We start from the raw sequence: 20,716 nt of genomic DNA, 5'->3' as shown, positions 1-20,716 counted from the left end.
GACTTTTCTGTTTTATTACTTTTACTGAATAGGACTTTAATATGTTTTCTTTTAATATCAATAGAAAATATTGGTTTCACATCTGTGAACAGGAAAATGTCAAGCATGATGAAAAAATGCTGCTTTTTACTCTTTCAGAGATCACCACAAAGCTGGCTGCACACCTTTGTTGTTGTTGATTGGCAATCCAGAAAGACAAATCCTCTTGCACTATTTTACCAGGAAAATCACCTTTCTTTTCCATGCACAAGAAGAATGCGAAACTGTGGCAAAACAAGCATGTTCTGTAACTGCGGCCTAGCAGCCTTTGGCAATTCGATATCTTCAGTACAAAGAATAAAAACATTGTAGGAAAGTATGCATTTTTTCCTGAAGCTAAGGTACTGGGAGGTTTTTCTTGCCCCACTAATGGCTGGTGGAGGAGATGGTGTGGAAATGGGTCTGAAGACCTGTCTCAGGTGTCAGGAAGTTCAACTTTTGGGGTCTCGGGGCTTTTTTCCCAAACACGTGAGGCTTGTCGTGTGGATTATTCACATACCACGTAAGAGGGATGTGTGTGTTGGCAGATTTTTCCCCCCTTCTCAGTATTCCTGACTGACCGGTTATTTAATCCATGTGAGAATCTTTCCTGTAGCAACTTAGAAGCATTAAGAAACTTTGTCTAATTTTTTAGTCATTTTTTCTTTCTATTAAAAGGATCTCAGGCATTTCTGAGACAGAAAACCAGTACATCATCTGTTATACTAATCTCCGAGACATGAGATGTAGCCGTATTGATGGTGAAAGGTTGAGTGTTCTGGAGAAAAGTGTAAAATTCTGGTCTTCCTGAAGTGTTTAAGGAGCTGGGGAATGTAAGTATTTAAAAAGAAATTCTTCAGATTTCTGCTTTGTATCATTCAATGTATTATACCTTTTTTTTTTATTTTTTTTATTTAAGCCATACTATAAAGGGATTCTTCTTATGATTGCTTCCAAGTCAGCCTGAATTTTTCCTGTATGCAGAGTAGCTGGAACAGAAAGCTGTGAAACAGCTGACAAAGTCTGCTGTAGCAAGAAAATATGTCCCAGTTACCAAGATTTAAGCAAGATGTATCTGTTCCGGTACTCGCCAGTCTCTGCAAAACATTTTCGTGCCATTGTCCACAGGTCTGATTGTATCTCCTGCAGAATTTGGCTTCCTAGTGTTAGCTGCAATCGTGTGATGAGAAGTCCATCTTGCAGTGCTGCACCTCCAGCCCCCTGTCCTGCTCAGGAGAGACACCACCAGGAACTGCAGCCAGAAGGATGATGTGGAGTTGATCTTAGTGACTGGACCATGCATTGTAGGTCCACACCAGCCAGCCTGCAAGGGAAATATGGAGCCAACTAGGAATGCAGGACCAGTGGGAGGTACCTCTGAGGGACTATGGGACTATGCTGTCAACAGCATGTGAATCGTGAACGTAATCTGAATGTATCCTCTCAACATGATCAGCAAATAACTTCTGATCAGGGTCTTCACTTGCTACCTGGATTCCTTCAGTTCATTCATTTTTTTGTCTCTGGGGTTTTGTTTTCTCTAGGGGAGAACTTGGCTTGGTATGGCCTGAAAGAATAGCAGTGACCATAATGATTTAACATGCAGATTTAATTGATTTCTCTCTTGGAACAGGGAAAAGTGGGTTCCAAAGGTTTTAATACCCCTGGTTTAGTTGAAACTGTTAATGAGTGAAGGAAAATGAAAAGAGTTCCTGATGCCTCTAACTTCTTTCTTACAGGTTTGAGACATACACTACATTCCTGTGTTAATTCCCCTTCATCCAAATGTTCCTGGTTATTCTGTTCAGATCAGACTTTCACACAGCAGCAGCAAGGTAAAGCCAGATCCTCCCATTTGTTTTTGACACTGGTTTGTGCTCTTTCAGAATTGGTTTTCTTTGTGGTGTAAGTACGCTGAGCTTTGCCTGTTTGCTGGAGCCCTTTTACTGAAGTGCATGGTATGTCTGGTTATTGCCTAAAGCTTGGGAAGTAATTTCTGAGGAAAAATTAAAATGAGGGGGAGGGGAAAGAGGTTTTTTCTCCTCCTGATTAGATTTGGGATCTTGTTAGTGATCTAGCAACATGGCACTTTTGCTGCAGCAGGAGACTTGCATCTCCTTGGTTTTCACTCAGCCGCAGTTTTAGTTACAAAAGAGGTCAAAGGCTCCTGTTTTTCAGCATCCTCTTTGAATTTGGAGGCAATTAAATGGTTCATAGCTGAGGGAAAGCATCCTCACCCGTTTAGGAAAGCATCCTGTCTAGATCTGGCAGCCACCAGCCACTGCAGCCCATGGACCACCGCTGCTGGCCCGTGCCGGAAGGACATCTTAGCTCTGCCACCAGCTTGGATGTGCTCTGTCCCTCTGCTTAAACTCAGCCAGCTTGGACCTTGACCTGTCAAGTTTTGGATCTTCTGCAAGTCACATTTTTTCATCCCCCCCCCCCCAGTTTTGGGTTTTTTTCTGTTTTTTTTTCTGGGTTTTTTTGGTTTTTTGGGTTCCCCCCCCCCCCCCCCCCCCCGAGATTTTCAGGAAGTGCTGAATGATACACATTTTTGTAGGTTATATTTGAACGGTTTTTTATGAGTTTCAAATCTTCTTCCTCCCCCCTCCCCCCCCAGCTTTTCTGAGAAAACAAGAAAACCAGTTGGCGAAGTCCTGGCAACGTGTCATGAATTCATTAACTTTTACTTCGATGTCTACCAAAGTCCAAAAGTGCTACCGGTACAAATCATCTCCAGCATCCATGGACTTGGACTGTTTATGTGCACTAGCCACTCCATTTCTTCTCTGAGCATTGTAATTTCTCATGGTACATTCAAAAGCACTGAATGCTTTATCCCAATTTCTTTATTTTCTGAGTCTGTCTCTCCTGTTGTCCATAGGATTGGTCTCCTGGAACATTTTAGTGCTGTGACACACAGCCTCAGTTTCTGCTGTAATACCATGATAATTTCAATACTTGCATTTTTTCTTTCATCATTTCATTAATTCACTTGATACTGTGAAACTTGATTTCTTGCCACTGCTTACCTTTCCCAAAGTGATCACTCCAAATCACACACTGCAGTAAACTTCTGTACAACACAAAATTATCTTAACTTAGGCAGAATCCTGCTTTTAAAGTTTCTCACACACAACATCAATCCTCTTGACTCATATGTTTATGTGGCAAACCCCAGAGGACCTACCCAGTAAGTAGTATGTTCTCATAGTAGCAAATAACAAGAACTTTACTTGATAAATTAATCATGCAATAGAATAATTAAATAAAGACCAGTGTGATACTAATATGATATGGCAAATTGTTGTGCTGTGGTACATGTCTAGGAGGTGTGTTTGGAAATTAAATGCAGGCAGAGCACGCTTGATGGCTACTTGGCATTTGAGCTATTCTTCCTCATCTTTTGCTTCTGGAAAGACTCAAACCATCTGTCCCTTACCTTTGACAGTTTCTGATGCTGTAACTCCTGCTTAGTCTAACTAAAGCTAACTTGGCCGAAGATGCTGTAAGTTACTCATACATTCCAACCTAGTACTTATGTTCTAATTCTGGTTTTAAGTTTAATGATTATCAAGATACTCATTCTATAGTATCTTATGGTAAATTCTGTACTTAGGGATCTTTGAAAAGCTATGATTAAATGGGAAGTCTACATGTTCCATGATTGCTTCAGAGAACTGCAACAGATCTGTAAGGATCAGTATATCACGACTGCCTTTTACAGCAGCCACATTGCTTTCTCCTCAACACATCATCTTTATGCGGCTGTACATTAATTCCATTCTCTGTTGTAGTTTCTACTAAGGTCCCTGGTATGGAGACCAAACTTACTGCTCTGTCATTTTTTTGTATCCTTCCTGAGAGTTTCCTGAACAGTTCTGAAAACTGCAAAAATAAGAATTATTTTGCCCTAAGCTACAAAAAGTGTTCAAGTATTTTTATTAAATGCATAACATTTTTGGTGAATAAACGAGGTAAATCTTTGCACTGTGTCTGTTGGACTGATATAGCGTGAATAGCATACAGCGTGTTCATATGCATATTTTAATAAACTTTCTGGGTACTCTCTGTGCATGAGAAGGCAGATACACTAACGGCTTGCTTAAAAACATTTAATTAAAGCCTGTGATAATGGCCAGTAGAGGGTGCTCTTATTACTGGTCCATGAATGCCGTTGGACTTCGTTCCTCGGAGTTCCAGGGACAACTAATTGTAAACACGATAAAAACTTAAGTGAATTCGTAATAAGTGGAATCTTGCTAAGTTATTTGGAATCAGCCATAAAGCTGGGTTGTCTAATCCCCACCTGGTTGCGCTTTCCTCTAATTTGACGCTAAGCCAGACAATATCTTCAGTTACACAGCTCCACTTTAATGCATTGTGTTTTTTTGCGTTAACACAGCTGTAAGAATAGCAAGAGTTTTCATTTAATTCCGTTACAAGTCTCCCACCTACGAGGTACATGTTAAAATGTTTCATATTTGATACAGAAGTCAATAGCTCTTTTCCAAAAAGAAGAAGGATCTCAGTGTTCAGTACCACAGATACTGTGGCCAAGTTTCTGCACTGAACGACATGCTGCAAAAGGACTTGGTTGTGTTTTCCGTCTTGTTAGCGCTTCATTCACTAAAACTGGATGAGTAACTTACTGCTCCATGTTCAAAGACACCTCATTTTCCACGTCCCAGAATTTATAATTTTTTGGTGAGTTGTATGCTTCTGTTTCCCTGTGTGTAAAATGAGAGTGTATCCATCTTGGTTTTAAAATGCCACTTAGATTCCTAACAGGGAGCGGATGCAATTCCTACTTGACTGCCAGTTAGTGAAATACATGTCTTAAACACAATTCAATACACAGGTAAGCCACTTTGCTAACGTGGTTTCAAATGCAATGATCAGACTGCTGTATTTGCACACACTTCACTAATCTTCTGTGGCAGTTTGTGCTGACACCATAACAACTTCCAAGCAGACCACCCACCCTGCAGCGCAGGAATGCTTTTTACACAATGGACAGACCTTTGGGTTGTTTCCTTTTTTTTTTTTTTTTTTTTTTAAATCCTGTTCCTCTGAATCTGCCGTTTATAGAACAATAGATGCAAATAATGGTAGCAACGTTCATGCTGCTGACAAAAGAGCATCGAGACTAGAGGAGGGAATTTTGCCTCGTAGAAGCTGAAGCTGATGAGATTTACTCCCGCTCTAAGTCACACTGTGCAGTTTCGAATGAAGCAGCCAGCTTCTGGCTGATTTTTCTTTCTCTCTCCCCGAAACTGAAAGCAAGCAGCCCTGAGAGGCACAGCAAGTGAGGAGAAAGCTGCTGTACTGCTGAATTAACCCAAACCACAGCTGTGTCACTCTGAAGTCACAAGCCTGAGGACTTGCCTGCATGCTAGGACTGCCGCCCAGCATGGCTGCGCCGTGAAGGCTCTGTCCCATCCTTACAAAGGGACCTCCAGCAGCACCAGGGTGCCTCTGCCGGGCACGGCTGTGCCTGCTAGGGTGAGCAGTGCATGTTACGAGATGGCCCTGCTGACCTGACACTACTGCAAAATGCCTGTGCACTGAAACTGGTACTCTTTGGCCACTTCAGCTCTAGTTTGTTGAAGCATATTTCCTAGACTTTCTTACTAATGATTAAAAAAATAAGTCTTTAAGACAAACAGCTAAGGAAAGTGCATCCTTTCTCTGCACTCCTCGGCGCAAACAGTGGTGTGCTCCTCTGTATTTAATGTGGCCTTCAGTCAGCACAAAAGTCACGTGCAAGTCATGGGCGCATGGTACACTGTCCTCAAGCCCCCAGTGATACCTCTGCAATAAGGTCTCTATTGAGAGTGTCTAGCACCGCTGGTGAAGCCAGCTGCTAGCAAGATGGTACAAGATCACGTAAAGGATTAGGAGCACAGTTCTAGTAAAAATCTCTGGACACTTAACCATGAGGAAGGAATAAATTAATTAAACAGAGCCTGCTCTGGGTGTCCTCCTGCTGGCTCACAGGACTTTAAAGCACTTGGAATCCTTACATTAAAATCATCTTCTATAGGAAGTGGCTCCCTGGTAGATTGTCACACATCTCTTTTCATACACTAGCTCCATCGATTGGCAGTGTGTAGTCCAGCTGGGGAGCAGAAGAGGAGAACTACTCAGGACAAGCTAAATAAGCGTAGCCTTTCTTAAATCTTGAAGACCTCAGGATCTGGGGAGTGGCTCTAGAACCAGGATTCTTGAGCAAGTCCCCTTTTTCGCATGCAGAAATTTTGTCCAGGCCAAAAACCCAAATCAGGGCTGTTTTTCCAGTATTTGTGGGTGTCTGGTAGTCTCTTCAAAGAGTAGTGCAGTGTAACACAGCAATAAATCTCTAAATGCACTGTCAATATCCAGGCATCCTGAATGGCAGCCATGACACATGTACAGACCTATTTTTTCTGTGTACAACCAGTGAATCCAAAACAACCTGAAAGCTTCAAAACCTTGCTCCATGATTTCTGTGGTCAACCTGCTTGTGATCATCCAGTCTTTGGTGTTCTGAGCACACCTGTAAAATCATCCTCTGTGTGTGCTCAGCAAATCCAGCACGTGTATGTAGTGCTCACTATGGAGCTGCTGTGCAGCATGTAAGTGTTGAGACATCATCTGGTAGAAATATGGGGGCCACATTGTGAAATATAACACACAAAAGTGTTAGTGGTTATTATGTTATGACCCCAACTGAGAGTCTGATTCTGAATAAAAAATCCTATGTCAAATTTCTGCTTGAGGCATTTTGGCTCCAGCCACAATGTGTAAGATTTTTTCACAAGATAACACTTGACCACCATTGTAAGACGGCAGTCTACACATTGCTGGGTCAGTTGCTGTTACTTCTGGGCCCTCCAGCTGCATAGAAAGAGCCAGCAATTTGAGTTCCTTGGTTGCAAAAGAGACAAGGCAAATGTACATTACAGTTTGCCTGCTTGTGTAGTTAGATCTAGCCCATCTTGGTGAATTCAGTGCTAAACAATTGTGAGTTTGCTTAGTAAATACCTGAGATGTGCCAGAAACTGGAGAAATAAGTGAGATAAAAGAGCGACATGCTTTGAATTGCTTTCATGCTTATCTTTTCAGTCAGTAAACAAGCACATGGATAGCATCTCCAGATTCCGCAAAGCTCTGTCAGAGGTGTGTTCTGCTTCCTAAGGTTTGCTGTTAGTGACAGAAGATGCTATTCAGCTCTTGATAGTGTTGCAATAATTTACGCTTCCCTTCCCTTCCACCAGGAAGAGCAAATTACAGACAGAAGGGAGAGAGAAAGAGAAAAAGTAATATTATTGTTATTACTGAGAGTGTAGAAGGGATTCTCATGAAGGAATTCAGCCAAGGCTGCAGATCTGAGCTCTCATGTGTATACCATACCCCTTTTGTTAGCTCCAACAAGTGTCTCTCTGAGTGATGATTTTGCTCACCTTGCGCAGCCATGCAGAAATTCAGGCTTCTCATCCAAGCTGGATCTTTAAACTGTCCATGACATTAACTGGGGTCTATGGGAGACTGCTGCAGATGATATGGACTTTATATCTTAGGAAGGGTTGAAACACAGGAGCTGGTTGTTTCTTTGCTTGTGGTTTAACAACGGCGGGCAACCAAGCACCACACAGCTGCTCGCTCGCTCCCCCCGCAGAGGGGTGTGGAAGAGGATGGGAAGGGTAAAATTGAGAAAACTCACAGGTTGAGATAAAGACAGTTTAACAGGAAAGCAAAAGCCGCACACGCAAGCAAAGCAAAGCAAGGAATCCATTCACTGCTTCCCCTGGGCAGGCAGGTGTTCGGCCATCCCCAGGGAAGCAGGGCTACATCATGTGCAAGGGTTGCTTGGGAAGGCAAACACTATAATGCTGAACATCCCCCCTTCTTTCTTCTTCCCCCAGCTTATATACTGAGCATGACATCCCATGGCATGGAATATCCCTTTGGCTAGTTTGGGTCATCTGCCCTGGCTGTGTCCCCTCCCAGTTTCCCGTGCCCCTCCAGCCCTCTCGCTGGCAGGGCCCAAGAAACCGAAAAGTCCTTGTTTTAGTATAAACTCCCAGCAACAACTAAAAACATCAGTGTGCTATCAACGTTGTTTTCACACCAAATCCAAAACACAGCACTGCACCAGCTACTGAAAAGAAAATTAACTCTACCCCAGCTGAAACCAGGACACTGCTTTAGGGGTAAAGTGAACCACTTTCCAGTGTCCACCTGATCCCATGTGGGACAACAGGCATAGTGTCATTGCCTTATCCCACTTTTTCTCTCTGGGCAACAGTTCCTCAGAGCAGTGGAGCTGGTGCTGTAGAGCCTGGTGTGCCTGGCTCAGTGGGGCACTGAGCTTGGGTAGAGCTGGTAGGTGGTACTTTTGTTTAAAGAGTAATTAGAAACAAAAGAGTCTGCTTCTGTTTTCTTTAAAACCTTCAAGTATTCCCCAGAGGGCACCACGTGAAGGCAGCTACATGCAGGATCCTAAGAATGACTCCTGATGGCTTCCTACCCTTACCATGGACAAGGCAACACCTGTGAGATTTGTGGGAATTGCTATTACAGATAATCCTTGAAGGAGATCGCCAGTCAGAAAAGTGATTGAAGGTGCTTTCAGCATGCGTGCGAGGTACAGCTCCTCCCTCACACAAATCCTTTCCAGTACTGCAGGGCAGGCAGCAATGCAGAGGTGCAGTTTGAATCAGAGAAGTGATGGCACTGAACCACCCAGGAAGTCTGTGACCTGGTGTTGTGCATGGACAATACTGTTCCTCTGTCAAAAAAACTTACATATTTGATTAAACATGGATGATCAGTCCTGGCTTGCAAGGCTGGTCACACTGGATGGGATATGGTTCCAAGAATCTGATGAAGACTTATGTCAGAAGGCACCTCTGGGAGTTTCCAGTCCAACCCAGTGCACCCAGCAAGGCTCTTCACAATGCTGTCAGGTAGCTCAGACCCTCATCCAGCTGAGTGCTTGGTATCTTCAAGGATAGAGATCCCATCGCCTTTCTGGTGCCTGTCCCAGGGCTGCACTGCTCCTATGGGAGAGTTTTCTCCTCAGATCCAACCCCTCTTGTAATTTGTGCTCCAGGGCCTTCTGCCCTGTCACTGGACACCTCTGACAAGAGTCTGGCTCTGTCTTCCCTGTAATGCCCCTTAGGCAGTGGGAGACTGTAACCAGGATCCCCCTTAGCTGTCTCCTTTCCACACCAAGCAAACTTTCCTTTGTACAAGCCATCAACTATGTTTTGCAGAACGGCTTCAACCGAGAACATCTCTTTAACACAGTCAAGAACACATCAATCTCCGCTCAGGAGCTGGCAACAGGCAGCGCACATTTTCTTGAGATGGCACGAGGCAACGTACTGATTGGAAGCCACTGTGGCCAGTTTTTAGTGATGATAGTAGTGATTTAATGATGCTTGAGGGTGAGGCAGAGCAATGGGGAGAGTAATGTTCTGTGAATGGTTCGCCATGGCTGGCTGCCCCAGGAGGGGGTCTCATGATCCCCCATACTCAACACCACAGTTTGGCCCTGTTTGCTGGGGCAGGGTATGTTCCATCTGACCATTTGCTTTTGTGGTTTTTCTCCTGTTACTTTGTCCATCCACTTCTGTGAGTTTGTCTTGGGGGTTTTTGAGCCAGGTAAAACCGCTGGATCCCCAATAACTAACAGTAATGGGTCACACATCTGGATTGTGTATGGTAAGAAGAAATACCTCCTCCGGCTGAATGTGGAGCTGCTGTCTGCTAGTTTAATTTGTTGCCTCTTTGTTCTTGTGGTGAAAGACACGAGTAGTTATTGCCTATTGACCTCTCCACCAATGATGGGATCTACTTTCACTCTAGTCATCTCTGTTCTAGACAGAATCAGCGTGTATTGATATAGTTGGCTGATGAAACTCTTTCTTACTCCTCATCATCCTCCCAGTATATTTCTGTCCTTTTGCAGTTCTTCCACCTCCTTTCTGAACCTGGAAGGTAAAGGTTAGATATTACTCCAGTGGCATTGTAAGAGATGTGTGAAAGAGGGGATTTAAAAGGAGGTGTTTGCATATGTTTAGCAAGGGGGAGAGAATTGGGCAGTTGCTGGTTGTTTGTCCAGTGTTTTCTCTGGTTGTCTAAAGGCTTCTCAGTGATGTAAGCAAAAATTATGACCTGGACAAGAGCTCCCCAGCATCATTGTCACCTTCTCCTTTGTCCAGGCCCTGGTCCTTTAGGCATTTTCAGCAAAGGTCCCGGTGGTGGTGTAACCATTTCCATGTCACTTAACTCACTGCCTGCCAAGATGAATTTGAAAACAGAGGCAGTCCCTTCCCCAAGGATGAGAACTGTATTCTTATGAAAGCACTTTTGAAGAAAAACTCCTTCTATTTCATTCCCCTCTTTTCTTTCCTGTCTACAATGTTTACAAAGTACCTCTGAAGGTGGCATCTAAAAACTCTCACTCACTTGCCGTTGGGAGGTTAATACAGATTTTACCACGACTGCCCCACAGACGTAGCCTGGAGATGTTTTCCATATTTGTTGCTGGGGCCAGTTTCAGAATTTAGACCAATCCATGTGTGGAAGTGTCTTTGTCAGGTCCAGGTGTTGAGACGAGACAGGGCATTTCAGTGACGGCCTCTAAGGCAGAGGCACCCGCAAGAGTTGCTCTACAGTGGGACTAGGAAGGCTGGAAAGTGGAAGAGACTCTTCAGGGATGATGTGACCCATGAAATGAGGCTGCTGGAGAAACATCTGGCAGGAGAAGAGAGTTCTCGCAGTGACTTGTGATGGACCCTGGAGGCCCTGCAGCAGGTGACACTGGAGTCACCACCCCCACCCCCGCCAGCAGTTGTGTGTGTGAGGGACACAGCAGAATCCTCAAGCGCTGAAAACAGTTCGATTCAAGCCAATACCACAGTTATTAAAGCAGATGAACCCATCATTTTTACTAATAGAAAATGGCTTCTCTGGCATGCCTGGAAGAAACAGAGCTATTTTATTTTCTGAGTTGCCTTCTGCAGAGGGAATAGCTATGGGACAGGGGTGTGCATGCGTGTTTGGGGAGAGGAGCATCCAAGCTCAGCACAGGATGAAAAGCACTCAGGGTTGTAGATGGGGGAAGGCTGGCAGGATTTTCTATCTGCTTTCAGCATGTATTCAATACATGGGTCTGCATGTGGCCTAGGAGTCAGCCCCCATTTTTCCTGGCACTGCCCAGATCTCAGAAGCTTATTGCACAGGGCTTGCAGCATCCAGAGCAAGAGCTGCTGTTTGTGCAGCTGTGGCTGTCCTAAAGTAAGCAATGGGTGCTCAGGGGGGCAGCAGAAGAACAGATGAAGCAGTAGTCTGTAATTTTCTACTAGGAATAGTATGCTAGTGAGATGCCCTGTGCTTTTTACAGAATTATCTTCTCTTGCTGTTAGAATATTTTCTCCTTCAAAGTCATAAAATATGGCTGAAAAGCAAAACCACTGCTTTAAGAATAGCCCAGAGAGAAGCAGAGTGGATTTTTGTAAAACATTTTTTCAAACCATCATTTCTTATTTCCTCGCCCACGAGCCACCTCTATGGTTCAAGGCGCAATGGTTATGGTGATGCTTTAGATACATGTGCCACAATGGACAGCTCTTTAATGCCATGAGATCTGCATCACCTGTGATAATAGGAGACATGACATGTGCTGCTTTGGCCTTAAATCATGTGGCATCTGTCCTTCCCCATCACCCAGTTCTGCTCCATGACCCACATCTTCACCTAAATACCATCCCTGCACTTTCCTTTAATTTCCACCAAATCCTGCAGGGGATCTTGTACACATAAGAGCTTGCTCCTCTGGCTGCATACCCAAGAAAAGGTTTTAAAAAACAGAGAATGAACAGAAGTTTTGTACTCCCTTGTTATTCCTTGCAGCAAATGCATGCCCACTGAATCAGGCTGTTTTCTTGTTCAAGGAGTCATTGGAGATGAACCTCCTTTCAAAGTCCTGGCAGGACAAAACTGCTTCTGGCAGCAATTGAAACATATGCCATGAGAGGGGACACTGGGGTAGGTGGCATCCAGGCTCCCAGGGGTGGAGGAGAGCTGGCTGGTGCAGGGAGATATCATTCATACAACCTCTGCATCGGTGTGGGTATCTATCTGACCATGTGTTGTAGGAGCTCTGCCAGCTTTTTTTGAATCTGGAGATTCCTGGAGTGGAGGAAGGGAAGAGAAGCATCACTCTTCAGGCTGCAGGTGTTTTACACTATGGCGTACAGTGTTGCTGAGGAAGGTGGGCAGCAAGATGCACTGACTGTGTCAAGATGAAGGTATGTCAGTGAAACAAGATCTGGGTGCTGGCCTGAGCACACTGCCACCATCTCTTCTGCTCTGTGTTCCTCACTGTCCTTGCTGCTGTTTTGGCTCAGACACTCCGAAACAACATCCAGGCATGGGAGTGCTCCCTGCCCGCAGCCTGGACATTGGCCATCTGGTGCAGTGGAGGGGAAAGAGGATGTAGCCACAAAGATATGGGTAGAGCTGCACTGGTTGGCCCCCAGCATGTGGAGCGGTCCTGGATCCTTTGGGAAATTCCTGTAACCATCCTCACCTGCATCCTTTCAAAGTCAGGTCATATTCAAACACACCTAAGGTCCCAATCACACAGGTGTCCCACTGTTGTGGTTTAACCCTGGCCAGCAACCAAGCACCACGCAGCTGCTCGCTTACTCCCCCTCACCCAGAGGGATGGGGAGGAGAGTCAGAAAAGAATGTAAAACTCAAGGGTTGAGGTAAGAACGATTTAACAGGTAAAGCGAAAGCCACCCACGCAAGCAAAGCAGAGCAAGGAATCCATTCACCACTCCCATGGGCAGGCAGGTGTTCGGCCATCCCCAGGGAAGCCAGGCTCCGTCACGTGTAACGGTTACTTGGGAAGACAAATGCCACAATGCCAGATGTCCCCCCCTTCCTTCTTCTTCCCCCAGTTTATATACTCAGCATGGCGTCATATGGTATGGAATATCCCTTTGGCTAGTTTGGGTCACCTGCCCTGGCTGTGTCCCCTCCCCATTTCCCGTGCCCCTCCAGCCCTCTCGCTGGCAGGGCCCAAGGAACTGAAAAGTCCTTGACTTGGTATAAACACCCAGCAACAACTGAAACCATCAGTGTGCTGTCAGCATTGTTCTCACACCAAATCCAAAACACGGCACTGCACCAGCTAATAAGAAGAAAATTAACCCTGTCCCAGCTGGAACCAGGACACGCACCAGACTATCTGCCCTCCTGGTCTTTGGGTGCCATTTTTCCTTCACCCTTCATTCCACTGACTGAAGCCAGCCCCAAGTTCCTAAGCAGCAACACTGTCAAAGCAGATAGTATGAGTCTCTATACATATTTAGGTGACATGTTGCTTGGAGCGGTGCAGTCCACACCACTCAGGAGCCAGGACCTGTTTCTGCCAGGGCTGTGGGGAACAGACGCACACCAATGTGCAGTAACACAGGAACAGTGTGGCCTGCTCTGGTGCATCCTCCGGGGACATCCCCTAGAGCCGCTGAGTGCCTCTGTCCCTGTTACCCCACAGCCTGCTGTGCATCACAGTGGGTTTAGCTGCCAAAGGGAAAGGAGTCTGGAGCCTCCATGCCCTTGCCCAGGTAGGCACAGCTTTGCTGCCTTCTGTAGTTCTAAGAGTTGTCGCACAAATGATCCAGCTCCTAGACAACTTTAGCTTTTTGACCATGTGCCCCAGCTCTCGAGAATATGTGGGAAGCTTAAGGATAAGTTAATGATAGTGAGAAGGCACTTGTCTGTTGTTGCCAGTCCTGCTGGGGAGCTCCAACAACCGTTTGAAGACAGCAGGACCAGCACTGTGCAGCACTGGCTGCTCGGGCAGGCAGAGATGCTCTTCAGCTGTGCCCAGCAAAGAGTGTGGAGCTGGAAACCAAAGAGAGAGGGAGCCTGGGCCAGCAAGGGAGAAGAAGGGCCAAGAAGGGTATTTATTTCTTTGATATTCTGTTCTTTGCTCCTGGTAGGAAAAACATTTGTGAGAGTCTTTATGCCATGCTGGTGCAGCCAGGTCTTTGTCACAGCGTCCATGAAGGAGAAGCAGGCAGTTCTCAACCTGTCTGATTGCTGCTGTGGGCATGGTCTGTACTTGCTTCATTTCTGCCTGTCTCATTGCTTCATGGTTCATTTGGCTGAACTCTTTGTACAAAATAACGTGTTAGACAAGCTTTGTGCTGGGAAGGTTGTGGGAAGGCACTAGCTGTCTGGGGAAGGGATGGGCAAAGGGACTCCGCTTTCAGCATCCATACCCGCTGACCACTGAGCAATTGTGCTTGTTTGCTTTATCAACCCATCTAGAATAATAATAATGATGTTTCAAGTCAAAGAAACACGCCTGAGAAACCAAACCTTTCTGGCCAGTGGCTGTGCCCCCAAGCCTCCCGCAGTGCATCCTAGCGGCGTGCTGCAACTCTTCACTTTGTGTTAGGCAAGGAAGAGCGAGACTAGCACGTGCCTGATGCTTTAGTTGAGAAAAACTTCAGTTACAAATGAATGGAAGAGGTATTTCCCTTCTGGACCTTCATCTTCAGTCCCCTTTCAGTGGTGCTGCTCAGTGTGTTAGCAAGCTTAACAAGTTGAAGGATGGGTTGCCGGTTTGATTTGTTTGGAAAATGGCATAGGGGGGTTGCCTCTGCCACAGCTGGGCACAGAAATGTGCGAAAGAGGTTGAGGGAAGGGAAAGGGTGAGGCCTGGATGAAGGCCTGGACCCACTCCCGGATGCTGCTGCTCCCGGGACAGCCTGAAGCAGCTCCGCAGCCCGGGCTTGTGAGCGGCTGCCCCACAGTGAGGGGGCTGGAGAAGGGCTGCCCTGTGCCACTGCATGTACCGCTGTCCTGCCCCACTGCTAGGCATGGGGGACGAGGGTCACCAGGGTGAGAGGCAGTGTGAGAGTCCATGTCCCTATCTGGGCTGAGCCTGCTGCCAGGGTGGCTCAGGACAGGCTCTGGGTCTGGTGGTAAACTGAGATGTGGAGGGCCACCACACAAGCTGGGGACTGGAGCTAAGGAAAGATTAGAGGAAGGCAAACAGCTTAGAGTGTTTTGTGCTGTTAGTGGGAAGAGTGAGGTGAGGTCTTTCAAATTTGTATCTCACATCCAGAATTGCTCTTTAAGTTCTGGCTCTGAAAGTCTCATGGCAAGCAGGGATGGTGGCTGAGTGAGAGGTGGCCCATGAGGGACACTCAGACCCCGGCTGAGTTCACAGACATGTAAAACAAGCCCTGTTTCAACTACTCCAAAGGCTATGAAGTTCAGAAATGCTGATAGCCTCCCTACATCCCCAAATCAAAAAAATGTAAAATCAACACCCACAGGTCATAAAAATAATGGAAAAAATACAGATTAGAAAAGGAACATATAGAGGTTCCTAGTCCAACACCCTGCTCTCAGAGCAGGGCTCACTGAAGCTAGGCCAGGATGCTTGGGACCTCATCCTGCCAAGTCTGGAATATCTCCCACCACAGAGGTCCTACCACCTCTTATCTGGGCCTTGTCTGCATCGCTGATGGGAAGGAATTTACTTCCTTACATCCAACCAGAATTTCCCCTGTTGCAACCCACGCCTGTGGTCTCTTGCCGTTTCCTCGTGCACCTCAGAGACGAGTCTGTCTTTGTCCTTTGCCTTGCTCAAGTAGGCAGTGGCTGACTGCAACTACATCCCACTGCAGCTTTGTCTTCTTCAGGCTGAACAAGCCCGGTTCACCCCACTTCTTCCTGTAATATCTTGCACTACTGTCCCCAGGACATCTTTGTGATCCTGTGTTTGAGCTCTTCAATTTAGCAACACCTCTCCTGTCTTGGGAAACCCAAAACTTGTCTCAACACCCCCAATGTGTTGAGCAGAGGGGCACAGTTTCTCTCTGCAAGGTTTGGGTATGCTTCATGCTAGCCAGTTTTCAAGGTGTGTGCTGATACCATCTTTTATTGCTGGGTCTAGAAGATGTGCAGAAAGGCAAGTGGTGTCACATCTTCACAGTGATGCCTTCTGCTGCTGGAAGCTGTCTGGATGACTTGAGGATGGTGGAGTATGCTCGTGTACAGTAGCACATGACTGGCTCAGGGCTGTCATTTTTTGCTGTATGCTTTTTGAGAGTTCTGTACAAACTTCTATCTGCACAGGACTATATTGCTTGCCTGAATGCACTGTATTCAGCTCATTCATTCACAGAATGAATTCGTGTATTCAGTCCTACAGACTTGTACATGAACTAATACTGGTTTTAGAAATCCTCTGTGGTAGTACAATACGCCTGACATACTTCCACTGTCCCTGTGTTTGGAAACATTCTTTAAAGACTTTGTATTGTTTGGTATTTACATGGTTTCAGTCTATGTTCCTGCTGTTTCTAACTGGCATTTATTTACAGAACAGAGTGCAAGAAGCACTTTTGACAAGCACATGTAGCGACTGGTTTCAGAAAGATGGGGCAGGGCTTGCCTTACAGACATTTTTAGACTTAATTAGGAAAGGCTGTGGGGAAGAAATAGCTGCACCTACATTCTTCTGTTTCCCACTGGTTTTAGCTGCTGTAGTGTGGGATACACTTTTCTGTGTATGCAATCAAGTTTGACTCTATAGTCTCTATAGGCACAACGGTACAGCACACTGGAGTCTGCTCCCCACCTGCAGCTGGGCTGGCCTTTCTCAGAGCACCCCCAAGCAGTTGTGTAGGCATCCCTCTATTAAAGCAACAGATGCTGTACCAGTGTCAGGGATTTTGTTTACAGTACAGGTTTTATATGGACATAGCTGCCTCTTTAGCCAATATCTGGGAAAGGTGATCTTTCTGCTTCACTATGTTGTGACAAACAGGTGGTTGGAAGAGGTTGTAACAGCCTTTGAACAAAGGCCTTGCCTCCTCATACAGCTTTCTGTTCATTTGGTCCTGTTTCTGCATCAGTACAAGACCAGGAACAGAGGAAGTTCCAGAAGATTCAGCTGGCTCTGAGAAATGAGATACTGTTACCGTGAGTAGAAACAAAAAAAGCCGAAAAGGATCAAGTCTCTTCCACCGCCTTCTGGCTCCCCCCCACCTACGATATTTTTTTTAAATGCAGGAAATTCTCTATTTTCTAACAGAAATAGCTAGGGGATTTGACTCATCACTTGCGAGCCTCCAAAACCAGAAGCTGCTCCTGTAAGCTGCTAGCTGACTAAATTCTGTACGCTGCAAAGCAAGTTTGCATTTCCCCAGAGGTGATTGGAAGTGATCTTGCTGAGCTCTCCACTATTAAAGTTGTTGTATACTTCCTTGCATCCAAGGTTTTTTCCATGATTGCATAAAGCAGGCAGAGTTTAGAAGCAGCTTTATTTCATTTGGAAATGAATTACTTTTGGATTATTTTCAAGATTTTTGGTAGTCAGAATAGCAGATTAGTCATCTGTTCTTGTTAAACAGATTTCAGGAATGGCTGAAATCCCAGGAGCTAATGTATTAAGAATATATATATCAAGTTGATTCTTTTGCTTCCTTGTGCTTTGACGGTGCATTGTATCTCTGAATGGCTTTAAAACACCGGGAGCACATCAGACGCCCAGAACACAACCATGTCAAGCTGTGCTTGAGTGTTTGGAGTAGTTCATTTCTATATAGGCAGGCTTCAGAAATAAGCAGCAAAGGCACCTGGGGTGAACTCCAGATCTATGCATCTTTTCAGTTAAGTGGCCACTCATACATAATGTAATTGCTTGCAGTTAAATTGGATGTGTGTCTTCACTTTGTAGCGTAATACATACACAGCCATATGTGATTGTGGCATTATGCCCAGTATGAAGTATTAATAAATTGAAAGGCAAGGTAATGTCTTATAATAGCAAATGTTTAATCAATAATGAAAGTTAGATTCCTTTTCTCCAAAACCTTTGGTTTCAAGTATCACGTGTTTTCCCTACCACCATTATTGCTGCTGTTCTAGTTGAAAGCTGAGATCCTCATACAATCCTATGTCTGTGGAACCAGGTTTTTTTAGAAAAGTGTGGAGCAATGTAAGACTCTGAGAAATCCAACAGAGCTTGTGGCAGCACACGCCACAAATGCTGGCTGCCACAACACGGCAGCACATTTTGATGGTTACTTGCTAAAATGAACTGTGGCCCTGCTGAGAGTCACTCCACTCATGAGATATGCGCCATTGCATAAGGAAACGTGTGAGATGACATAACTTACTTATGTCTCCTGCCTGCAGTCAGGCTGAAACTGCAACCATCAAGGACATCGCTGTCCTTCCCCAGGTGAAGAAGGCCCCTTGGGCAGGCAATGGAAACACACGGCTGGTGACCCAGTGCGTGAATTCTCAAATGTTTGGCAGGGAAGGGGCTGACCTGCAACCCCGATCTCTTACTGAGGAAGGCAAAGGCAAAGGGAGAGGAGAGTCATGAACTGGTTTTTGGTGCTTCTTACTCTGAGTTATGCATGTTGGATTCTGTACATTAAAGAAAACATTGCTGCTGTTCGGATTGGGCATCCCAGATCACTGTCATAAACCCATAAGGCTTTATTCCAAAGACGATGTTTGCTACAGGGTGAAGACATCTCTTTTCTGCTGCCTTTCTGCCTTAGCAGTCTGATGATAATATTAGCCTCGTGGGTTCTTCAGGAGGTTCTTCTCAGTCCAGGAGCATGCCTTTGTCTCTGGGGTATGATATTTGTGTCCAGCAACGTTGCAGGCATGTTCTAAGAAAATATTCACCATGGGTTTTGTATTAAACTTTGCCTGGAGACAGAAAGGAAGGTAGTGCTTGGCTCATGCCTATGGCTATTCAATAATCACTAGGTCTTTCTGACTTTTTTTGTCTCAGTTCAATTTCATTGTTGTGAAAGTGCTCACATCTACATGCCTGAGTAGATACATAGGCAGGCAAAAGCTAAATTCCACCTGTTTGGTTACAACCATTTGGCTCCTGAAGTTGCTCACCTCGCCTTTTTGCATTGCAGTTGCAAAAATCAGGAAGAACTGAATCCCGTGGTGCTTGAGATCCTCAGTGTGTGTGCACCCAAAACAGCCTTTCCAGAAGTGCTGAGCCTCAAAGCTATTGCTCATTTTAAGGAATGGTCCATGATGCACCAAAATAAAACACTTCTCTGGCAGAAAAAACCATGGATGAGTAAAACTTCTGGACTCACAAACTGTATTATTGTACTGTCCTGAAGACTGCTGAAGGGAAACAATTCAGCTTGAACTGTGGAGTTTACATGGAGAATTAGTTCAGTTATTCCAAGGTGCTTTTTGAGAAAATACATATCTAACTTAAATGTCTGATATTTTATGCAACTCTAACTTAATAAGAGAAGTGGGTTATAGGTACACCAGAAAGGTACTAACACTTCTTCCATCAGTGTTAATTCTGTTACAGAGTAAGATGGGCTACCTGCTGTGTGGACTCACCAGGAATGCAGAGGAAATTCTAAGTGCCTGCCTAAGCAATCCTCTCTGTGCTGATAATTTGATTGATATGTTCTGCACTGTTTTGTTTATAAGACACATACAGCACCACAAATACAAAAGGCTGTCAAAGGGAGTGGTAAAACTTCCCTGGAATTACAGTCCTTCAAAGTTCTAATAGTTAATGTGACTGCTCATTGATTCGGAAATGGTTTGGGCGCGATAAAGCTTTATGTGCACATTTTAAGTGCATATAAAAGATAGAATCTGGATGAGGGGAAAAGGGTGCAGCTCCCTCATTTTTGGCTTAGGGTGTCCAGGACATGATAGGGCACGTCCTGCTATTTTCTCTTCTGATAGATGTGAACTTGAAATCCAAGCCTTCAAAATGCAGGAGTGGGGAGAGGAATGCTTCCAAAGATAAGTAAAAGAGATATTTCCACTACAGCAATTAAACCCTTTGAATGTGGTATGCTTAATGTACCCCCCAAAGTTATCACAGCCCAAGTGCAGAATCTGGCTGAGCTCTGGACTCCTCTCTGGCCACTTTAGCATCAATCACTTCCCTGATAGCACCTCACACACAGAGGATCACTATGGTCAGCAAGCTCTGCTTTTATATCTTCTGCTTTTAAACGCCCGAGATGGGATTCCTTGCTTCTAGTCACCAGGCACACAGGAAAGCAAACATCTCAGCTGGAACCAGCCAGAGCTGCAGCCCACTGGTTTGCAAGGGGCCCATAACTGAGCAGTTTGTCCAGTCTCTTGGGCAGAGGAGAGGATGAGATCTCTGTTAGGGGCAGCTTGCTAGCTCAGGAGTTACCATGAGGCAGCCCCAGGCTGCCACCTCCTCTCTCCACTTACCACTCCACTGCTCTCCATGCACGGTACGTGCTGCTTCCCACCTACCAGCAGTGCCAAGCTCTGCCGCAGCTGCCAGGCATGGGCAGGGCTGTCCTGTGTCTTCCCTGCACAGGGATGATCTTGGGGCCTGGAAGAGAGAAACAAGTCAAAGAAACAAAGCTTAATCTGGCTGTGATACAAGGGATGTTGGCTGCTTTCTGGAAGATGGGGATAAAGAATATCTGCTTTGTAGCCAGAAGGTATCTGCATTTGCAGCTGCAGCTCTCTCCAGGTGAAGGAGCCGTGTTCCTTCTTTTTCTTGGAGGACTGAGCAACAGTGAGTCTGGTGGGACTTTCTTCTTCTTCCTGGCCAGCAGGCCACAGCCACAGCTTTTAGATGCTGACACTGCTTTTCATCAGCAGTGCAGTTATC

The 20,716-nt window shown here is 45.4% G+C and overlaps 1 long non-coding RNA gene across 1 annotated transcript; it reads left to right on the top strand.

Moving 5' to 3' along the window:
* The first annotated feature begins 1,284 nt into the window (after nucleotides 1–1,284).
* On the top strand, nucleotides 1,285–3,986 carry LOC119141458. Its single transcript, XR_005101930.1, has 3 exons — nucleotides 1,285–1,389; nucleotides 1,758–1,853; nucleotides 2,639–3,986. It is a non-coding gene; the product is annotated as an uncharacterized LOC119141458 (long non-coding RNA).
* The last annotated feature ends 16,730 nt before the right edge of the window (nucleotides 3,987–20,716 follow it).

Source organism: Falco rusticolus, chromosome Z (genome assembly GCF_015220075.1).
Source record: "Falco rusticolus isolate bFalRus1 chromosome Z, bFalRus1.pri, whole genome shotgun sequence".
Lineage (NCBI taxonomy): Eukaryota > Metazoa > Chordata > Aves > Falconiformes > Falconidae > Falco > Falco rusticolus.
The sequence above is the reverse complement of the archived record's forward strand: the minus strand, read 5'-3'. Positions and strand labels throughout refer to the sequence as shown.